Raw genomic sequence first — 10,397 nt, forward strand, 5'->3', positions numbered from 1 at the left:
TTTATTTTTGAGTTACTGAACAGGAAGTGCCCTGTAAATACCCTAAAATAAACAAAAAGCGATCTGTACATACCCCCCCCCCCCCCCCCCAAAAAAAAAAAAAAAAAAAAAAAAAAAAAAAAAAAAAAAAAGGAAGAATGGCTGTGTATGTTCCGGTTTCAGTGCCATTGACAACACCATACGCACAATCCACTTTAAACTGGAACGTTTGTTCATTCACCCGGTCCTAGACAAATTGAAATGGATGTCTACTGCTGTCAAGGGCAGGAAATGAGTTGACGTAGACACTATTCTAGAGGAAATTTGGCCAGAAACCTGCTCTTTATTTATTTTTATTTTTTTTTAAATAACATTTTTAATATATTTCCATATATTGTCACACCCCTATTATATGCTATTATACTGGCAAAGATAGGTTGAAGGCTAACTTTAGCACAAAATACCCACTCTGACAGTAACGTCCAAATGGCACCTTATATAAAAAAAAAAAATGACCCAGCAATTAGCTCTAATAAAAATACATGATAATAACGTGGTCGAGACGTTCTCATTCACGCACGCTCAAATTATTACATACACATTAACACAACGGTGAACAACTGGCGGTCGCCATAATTCAACTCCATGAAGCAATGAAAGGACTCGTTTAAACTCACATTGAGTACTTTCTAAACGTCACTAAATTTATGAATTCATTTCGAGTTGAAAGGCATTTTAACATGGGAGTGAATCATTCTTCTAAAAATACCTGTGGATGTTCCCGTTCGTTAGCACGCCCTGCTGGTAGGCGAGCGTTTTGTTATTGATTGCGCATGCGTGAATAGAAACGACAGTCGTTTCGTCCTTCCCACATTCACGGGCGCATAGGTTGCCCTCTACTGACTGGGAGGTGTAGCACGATCAAATGAAATCTCATTAAAACATGTCAGTCACTTGTGTATATCGCCACCTAATGGACAAAAGTATGTAGTACGCATGCTGCAAATCTATCAATTTGAACAAATGCTTTTTTAAACCCTTCAGAGATCGTTCACAAGCTATAAAATAAACAAAGTAATCATACTAATATTTTTCTGTGTATAAATTGTAATGGAAACAGTCAAAAATATGTAATGGAAACATTAATTTACATATCGACCGAAAACTAAACACATAAAAAATAAATCAGTAAAAGTAAGCTAGGTTGTACAAATACACTGAAACATATTTACAGAAGAAAGTAAATTATTATCTTAACAGAGTCAACCAAAAATTATTAGTCACAAAATTTGGGTGGGGGGGGACGTCAAACTTTAGGGAAACTCTCTTTCTCTCTCTCTCTCTCTCTCTCTCTCTGTATATATATATATATATATATATATATATAAATTATATGACTTCAATGAAAAATTAAAGAGATACACAGTATTTAGATATTTTTACCATCAGAAATTAATGTATTGTTTTTTATTGAAAAACCCAGGTTTGTGCGGGAAGCGTAAACGTTAGGGGCAAGGGCGTACGTTTGCATAGGGACGGTAAGGACTTAACACTACCCACTTTTCAAGATGCTCAAATTGTCCCCACCAACTTTTTAGCAACCTTATTTGCATTATATAAAGAGTTCAGTTGCATAGGTAATTGGGATTGTCTTCCCATATGTTCTAATGAAAGAATAGACCCTACCATTATAAAGTGAATTATTTTCATCATATTCAGACTTTCATTTTTTCCTTTTCACTCGCTGAAAGTGACGGTCCAACCCCCCCCCCCCCCCCCCCAAACGAACGTTTGGTTGGCTAATGAGTTTAAGCCCCCCCATCCCGCACAAAGACACACACAGCGCCCTCTTCCGCCCCCTTCGGCCAGACGCAGCCACTGTAAGTCATGTAAGAAAACGTAAATGTTGTGGAAGTGGGGGAAACACCACTAATTTTGCTACTGAAAGTCCGACCTGCATCAGAGTTAGCATAACATTAAACTTGCTAACCTGCAAAACTGCGGTCAAAACTGCGGTCAGGCGAGCCTCCACAAGGAACAACGAAGTCAAGCTTATTTGGATCATTGTTGGCATTATGTGCATGACGGTAATATCGTCCCTAACAATGTTGAGACCAAACCTGCACCCTAGGTTAGGGGTAAAAATCGAAAGAGAGCCGGCGTCGAGTGGATTTTCGGAACGTTTCAAAGTTGGAGCAGTGAGCATTCGTCATAGAGCGCGGGCAGTCCAGAACACCAGAATAGTGGACAGAAGAAAAATACAAATATTATATGTGATTCGAACGAGTAGATTCAGTGGGTAGTTCATTCACTCTGGTGAACAGGTGTTCTTTCGATTTGCGTTTCCCGTCGAATTGATATCCAAAGCACTACTGAGCATGCGCATGGCAACCACAGCCCCCGAGGGTTATCACAAGTTGTGATATAGTGGATATTATTGTGTTAGTTGTAATACAGGAGTTCGGCAGTAGATGGTATGCCTGTAATTTAGATGTGTTATTGTTTGTGCATTGCCTCTTGACTAAAAAGAGAGAAAGTGTTGTTGTTGAGAGTCACTTGGCAAGGCATTGAGTAAAGTTGTACAAGCCAATAAAGGTGTCGTGTGGGTCACTCGGTCAAGATATAACATCTTTTTTTGGCGACGAGGATCCAAAAATGTTGGCGTGAGTTGGATTTTTGGACTTTATAAACGGAATTTATTGGAGGGGGAAAGTATTGAAGAAAAAAAAAATGGCGACCATCGGCACTCTAGCAGCGTTTGATGCTAAAAGTCAAAGCTGGGAAGAATACTGTGAAATAATGGAGCAGTTTTTTTAGGCTAATGGGATTGAAAATGGGGACAAGCAAAGAGCTATACTCCTCAGCGTGGTTGGTGCTGCGACATAGTTTTAATACGGAACCTCCTCAGTCCAGAAAAGCCAAAGGAGAAAACTTACCAACAGCTGGTTCTACTGCTAAAAAATCATTTCAACCCTAAACCAAGTGAGATTGTCCAGAGGTACAAATTTGACTCCCGCAGTCGGAAGCCCAATGAATCTGTGATGGATTATGTGGCAGAATTGCGTCGGCTGGCTCATGACTGTAACTACGGTGAGACGTTACAGCAAAAGATAAGAGACAGACTGGTATGTGGAATAAATGATGACCGGATTCAGAGACGACTCCTTGCAGAAGTTGATTTAACGTGTGAGAAAGCACTAGCCACTGTTGCTGAAACTGCAACAGAGAATGTGCAAGATCTACATGACCCGGGAAATAAAGACAAGTGCTTCAAGTTAAACAAGGGCTCTCACGTAAGTGACACAACAAAGATGGGCGCGAGCGAGTGCTATCGTTGTAAAGGACAACACAAGCCTTCTGAATGTCGGTTTAAACAAGAAAAATGCCATAACTGCAAAAAATGTGGGACATATAGCTTGTGCGTGCAGGAACAAAGGTGAACAAAGTAAGAAAAAAAAGGAACAGAGAAGTTTTCGTGCACACAATGTTCAAGAGCAAAAGATGGACAGTGACACAGACAGCTCTGAGGACCCTTTCACATTGCAATGTATGAAGTTCAAGGTGGGACGAATGAGTGAATTTCGCCTGAGAAAAGTGGATCCGTATAAAGAGAGCATGGAAATAAATGGGAAAACCTTTCTTTTTTAAATTGACACGGGATGCAGCCTGACTGTCATGAATGAAAAGACATTTAACTCCACCTGGGAAAAGTGCCAAACTGCAAATACCCAGCCAATTGGAATACAGTTGGAGACCTACACAGGTCACCCAGTGGAAGTTGTGGGAGCAGCTCGTGTCAGAGTCAAGTGCAACAATCAAAAAGCGAAACTGCCCCTAGTGGTGGTTAAAAGAGAAGGCCCCACTCTTCTAGGAAGAAGCTGGCTAGAAGAAGCTGGCTTGAGGACATTAAACTTGATTGGAAGGAGATCAAAACTCGACACAAAGGCCGACAGGTGCACCATATCCAGACAGAAGAGAAAGTCAACCTGGTAATAAAGAGATTACAAAAGGTTCTGTGTCAACATGAAAATGTGTTCAAAGAGGAGTTAGGCACCCTTAAGGGTACCTCAGCCACAATTCATGTGAAAGAAAATGCAGTTCCGCGTTTCTTTCGGCCAAGGTCAATTCTATACGCCATGAGAGCAAAAGTAAATGAGGAACTGGACAGGTTGATTAAAGAACAAATAATTTCACCTGTGAAGTTCTCTGAATGGGCCGCACCAGTTGTACCCATCCTGAAACCGACGGGAGACGTCAGGTTATGTGGAGATTATAAACTGACTGTGAACACAGTGTCGTCGCTGGAACAGTAGCCCATTCCTCGAGTGGAGGATTTGTTCAATGCACTAGGGAAAGGTAAACAGTTCTCCAAGCTGGACATGAGCCACGCTTATCAACAGATTCTCATGGATGAAAAGTCCAAGAAGTACCTCACAGTGAACACACACCGTGGATTGTTCACGTACAATAGACTACCGTTTGGAGTGGCCTCAGCCCCGGCTATTTTCCAACGGACCAAGGAGAGTCTGCTGAGGGGTATTCCACTAGTAGCTGTGTATTTGGATGACATATTGGTCGGCGGTGTGGATGAAGAGGATCATTTAAAAAACCTGCACACAGTGTTGGCGAAGCTAGAAGATGCTGGGCTCTGCCTTCGCAGGAAAAAATGTGTATTCCTGCAGGATGAAGTAGAGTACCTCGGGTACCGAATCGATGCTCAAGGGCTCCACCCCTTGGAAAAAAAGGTCAAAGCAATTCAGGAAGCTCCGGCACCAACTAATGTCACAGAACTCAAATCATTTTTGGGACTGTTGAATTATTACAACAAATTCCTTCCAAATTTGGTGACATTGTTGGCACCGTTACATGAACTTTTGAGGCATGACATGAAATGGGCATGGAAAAAAGAGCAAGAAGCAGCCTTCAGCAAAGCGAAAGACTTGTTGAACACCTCAGACGTACTTGTTCACTACTCAGCGGATCGTGACTTGGTTCTATCATGCGACGCGTCACCATATGGAGTGGGTGCAGTATTGTCACACGTCATGGAAGATGGAGGTGAGCGACCAATCGGGTTTGTCTCGCAAACTTTGCAACCTGCTGAGAAGAGATACTCACAACTTGACAAAGAAGGGCTTGCTGTCATGTTTGGAATTGAGAAGTTCCATAAGTATTTGTATGGTCGAACCTTCACAATTTATACAGACCACAAACCCTTGATTTATCTGCCGATACCAGTGAAATTGAAGAAGGAGGAAGTGACTGAGCAAGTCCTGATGATGGATTTGTTGGATGAGTCATTAGTCACTTCTAACCAAATAAAGAGTTGGACTGCTAAAGATGTGATATTGTCATAAATTCACGAATACCTTCTTACGGGATGGCCAAAGGAGATCGATTCCTGTCTACAACCATTTCACCAGAGGAAATTGGAATTAAGTGTTCGAGATGACTGTGTTCTGTGGGGATCACGAGTTGTTATTCCTTCCAAAGGACGAGAAAAGATGCTTAAATTGTTACATCAAACACACAGTGGGATGACAAGAATGAAAGGCTTAGCTCGATCCTACATCTGGTGGCCTGGAATGGACCGGGACATTGAGAGAACAATACAAGCATGTCACGAATGCCAGTCTTATCAAAGAGCTCCAGCTCCTGCACCTTTACATCCGTGGGAGTGGCCGGAATCACCCTGGTCGAGGATTCATGTGGTATGCTGGACCGTTTCTGGGAGAAATGTTCCTTGTGATAGTTGACGCACATTCCAAATGGATGGACATTTACCCCATGAAAACCTCCACATCACAAGCTACAATTGAAAAATTGAGGCAAAGTTTCAGTGTTTTTGGGCTACCACAAATGCTCGTGTCAGGCAACGGGACTTGCTTTACAAGCACTGAATTTGAAACATTTATGAAACAAAATGGTATTCAGCATGTAAGGTCAGCTCCATTCCATCCGTCATCAAATGGACTCGCAGAGAGAGCAGTTCAGACCTTCAAGGAGGGAATGAAGAAAATGAGAGAAGGTACAATTCAAACAAAACTCTCAAGATTCCTGTTTGGATATCGAATTACACCTCATGCCACAACAGGAGTGTCTCCTGCTGAATTGATAATGTCACGCAGACTGAGGTCAGCCTTGGATTTAGTCAGTCCGGACGTGAAATCCAAAGTGCGCCTTAAACAACAAAAACAGAAAGAAAATCACGACAACAACTGTAAAATGAGAAATTTTGCAGCTGGAGATGATGTGCTCATAAGGAACTACGCCTATGGACCAAAATGGATACCGAGAGTTGTCCAAAGTTCTTCTGGACCTCTTTCGTATACCATTGCCGTTGGTAGTGGTCAAATCGTGAAGAGACATTTGGATCAAGTCAGAGCTAGATTGCCTGATCTGGATTTTCACCCCAAGAAAGAAGAAAGCTTGAAGTTGTTTCCTGACAATCAGCCAGATGAAGGTGTGTTGAGGCAGCAACATCCTAGCCTTGAGTTGAAGGAACCTCAGCTATGTCCAGAGAAGAATGCTGAGATACCACCTTCACCCAACCTGATGACTGAAAAGGACGTAACAATGGAAACAGTGGTGAGACGATCTACAAGGGCTTGACGACATCCAGAGCACCTCAAAGACTTTGTTTGTTAAAAAAATAAATAAAAATGTTTGAGTATATTGTTTGCTTGTTAATTTGCCATAAGTATGTTTTTGCTTAAAGGTGGGGGAATGTGATATTGTGGATATTATTGTTTTAGTTGTAATACAGGAGTTCGCCAGTAGATAGTATGCATGTAATTTAGATGTGTTATTGTTTGTGCATTACTCCTTGACTAAAAAGAGAGAAAGTGTTGTTGTTGAGAGTCACTTGGCAAGACGTTGAGTAAAGTTGTACAAGCCAATAAAGGTGTCGTGTGGGTCACTCGGTCAAGATATAACACAAGTCAAAGTCCATCGAGTTGATCTACCATTTTAACTAGTACGTCGTTGCTATTGTTGTTGCTGCAAGTAAATGTTTTAAAGTATATTCATTTTATACTGCCTTTTCACTCCTCTGGCCCTGTACAAAAAAACTTGAATTCAGTTTACATACTGTTGCATGTCTCAGTTTTACCACTAGATGGCGCCACTGACCTAATGAGTGCCTCTCATAACCTGACGTGACATTCTTGTATTAGTATTTTCGTGAAGTTGGCACACACCTAAGATGAAGATTTAGATAACAATTATGTCAATTGTTTTTGCTGTGAAAAGTTTCATTTGTGATGCTATCGTTTTTGAGTTATTTACTGCATTACACTGAAACAAGGCAGAAAGGAGAAAAATTGTTTTTCATTCAAAATTGTATTTTTTTAACTAATTAGTAAAATTCCATTTAAAACTCCATCTAATTTTTATCTTCCCTCATTTCGCCAAATCTAAATGAAAAACATCAATTTAAGCGATATCCGAAAATAGGATGTACCGTAATTTTCGGACTATAAGCCGCTACTTTTTTCCCCCTCATTTTGAATCCTGCGACTTATAGTCCAGAGTGGCTTATTTGTTGATTTATTTTGGTCAAGAGGTACACTTTGACAGCACTGTCATAAGACTTTCATAATTATGGCATGACACTATCATGGGCATTAATAAATGCTTTAACAAATAAATAATAAATTTAAATGCCTTTGACAGAAGTCATTAAGTGTCATTTGGCAAATGAAGCCTTTTGAAGCAATGAAGCTTTGCAGGGAATTGGTTTAAAGTTCCATGATGTTCATTTAGTCTTGTGAGTCTTATGATGTTGCTGTCAAATAAAGTGTTACCGGTTAATATCTTTTGGTGTAAATATAAAATAAAATAATTCTCATCAACTCTTTCCTTTTTTAAGTGTTTTTAATTCAAATTCAATTGATAAAATAACTAATATAAGTAGAAAAAAAATACTGCGGTAAATAATTGTTATGATTTTATTGTCCTTGGGACACGATCTCTAATCATGTGTTGTCCTGAAATTAAAACATATTATTTAATTTAAATAAATAAATAAAAGTTTAGCTATACATCCCCAGTGTCACTGTCCACTCTGTTGTGTTAGTGTCCCTTTAAGAAAATTTCCCATTTATTAATGACATAACTCTTCAGCGATAAAATCACACGTGTCGGGAAATTCAACTGTAGAAAGCTATTTTATTTTTTTCATCCTTTAAAAATCAGATTTTGCAATTTTATGAAATATATCAGTGTGGTTGATCATAACGTGTCTCCTCTGTTAAACCTATACATAAAAAAAAAAGAAAAAATATAGAAATATATGAATATATAAATTATAAATTATCAACTTCTAATGGAGTATCCTAAGTCATGTTAGCCCTTGTGTTGTGTTCGCAGCACTAGGCTGAGGGCTAACTTTAGCGCAAAATGTCGCCTCCGTTAGTGTCCACTCTGTTACACCCAAATGGCACCCTATTTAAAAAAAAAAAAAAAAAAAAAGATCCATAAAGTATTCCCAATGTTGGAGCCATCATCCACAAAGAGTAGTTTTTCTTGTTAGTTTGTCATCTGCTGGGCAGGTGTGCACATTGAGATGCTTCCCTTGTGTAGGTCAAGGGTTAAAACCAAGATGGTTACTACCAGTCATTGGTAGTTTTGTTTGTTGGAAGCATGAAAGCACTCCTCTCAGTTTGACACGGTTTTTCAACATTATCACTCACTTTCAACACCCCTTTTCTTTGTTGTCACCATACAAAGGCTTGTTTTCTTACACACTGTACCTCTTATTTGACAACATCTTGAGTTTTCTAGCTTTTTAGCTTCTAACTTCGTTTTATTTAATGTTTTACAAGTGCTCAGTGTGGCCACCACCGACAGCAGGGACAACATCAAGCTGATATGAGAATTCCTCCCTAATGCGCCTCAGTATGTCCCGGTCCACTGTGTTGATTGCAGCTGTTATTTGATCTTTTATGCCATCATTTTTTGCTGGAAGTAGTACTACATACTGTCTTTAACATAACATCAATCATAGACTTCATAATGTATTGACATGACCCATTCCCCATTCACTGCATCACACCTTCTGGAAGGGGGCCATCTAACACTCCGCTTAATTTATTAGCAGTCGGTCGCATGCAGCGGATTTAGATTGAAAAAGTACGAAAGCTGTACTACATACAAACAGGAAGGATTGTCTCAGGAGTGATTTGTTCGAGGATTTAAGGTAACTATTATATTTTTTGTACCATGAATGCATTTTGAAATGTTTTGAAAAAAATCAATGGGCGAAATTAGCCGCTACAGCATTGGCATTATACTTCGCAATATTTATTATGTAGAATAAATGATACCTGCACGTATTTTTTGGGTTTTTTTTGGGAATGATTTTATTGTCACAATCATCAGTATCATTGACAAACATTGACAATTACAAAATGTGATATGATTTGCCCGAAGGAACCGAAGAAGAAGACAAAGGCGGACGGGAAGAAGCATATGCTTATCAGTTTCCCGTCCCCCATTCAACTAAAGACGCACATTCAGACATGGTATGTACATCAGATGGCCACAAAACTGTACAATAAACAATCTGGGTTAGTAACTCAGCGTCCAGTCAAGCAGCTCGATTAATTTCAGGGCGTACAAGGTTATGGCTCTGTCATGTCCCTGACATTTTTGCATCTGTTTGCTGTGGGAACATTTTGTTGTGGCTATGTGTGTGGCAAAAGTGATTATGTGTTATCACAACTGGTGTGAGTAGCGACTCAAAATGCTTTTCTTATAAGTCTCTTAAAAGGATACATTGCTAAGGTGTACATGGTGGCAACAATTGGCGCACACAAAGATCACTGTAACAATTTCAGCAGACATGACGTCTCCACAGCAAAAAACATGCTTATTATTCGTTTTATACAGTATCTTTTCCATATACTCAGTAAAGTAGACATTTGAATCAGGAGCTCGGTAGGCACAGCAGACAATTATGTTTTTACGTGTCATGTTATATCCGTGCAAATTAAAGTCAGAGCCTTTGTTATCTTTAGTAGATAATCCTTAATGTGTTCAAGATTCTTGTAGAGACTCCTGCCATTGATAAGTTTCAGTTTACCGTCCACATCCACGCGTTGTTAAACTGGTCCGCTGTGTAGTATTTACAGTTATCCAGCTATAGTAGAAGTTGTGGTCCAGAAGTGTGGTTTCAGATGTCATCATTAATTTTCGTCAGCTGGTCAAGACTCGTAATAGCTTTAATCTTCATATCTTGCATCTTGACAAGGATCCTGCAATCCGAGACCCAGGTGTTGGCTATTTTCCCAGCTTTCTTGAGTTGACGTGCTTTTTTTGCAATTTCGGCATTTCGGTGAGTCAAGCTGTCATTCAAAAAAAATCTTCGACCCTTTCAGGTGGCGGCGCTGGTTAAGCAGGGCAGTCTTGATCTTGTG

General features: G+C 39.8%; 1 pseudogene; it reads left to right on the plus strand.

Annotated features, from left to right (window-relative positions):
• Positions 1-2,709: 2,709 nt before the first annotated feature.
• On the plus strand, positions 2,710-6,591 carry LOC130912486 (uncharacterized protein K02A2.6-like; annotated as a pseudogene).
• Positions 6,592-10,397: the final 3,806 nt, after the last annotated feature.

This window comes from Corythoichthys intestinalis, chromosome 1 (genome assembly GCF_030265065.1).
Source record: "Corythoichthys intestinalis isolate RoL2023-P3 chromosome 1, ASM3026506v1, whole genome shotgun sequence".
In the NCBI taxonomy this organism is placed as follows: domain Eukaryota; kingdom Metazoa; phylum Chordata; class Actinopteri; order Syngnathiformes; family Syngnathidae; genus Corythoichthys; species Corythoichthys intestinalis.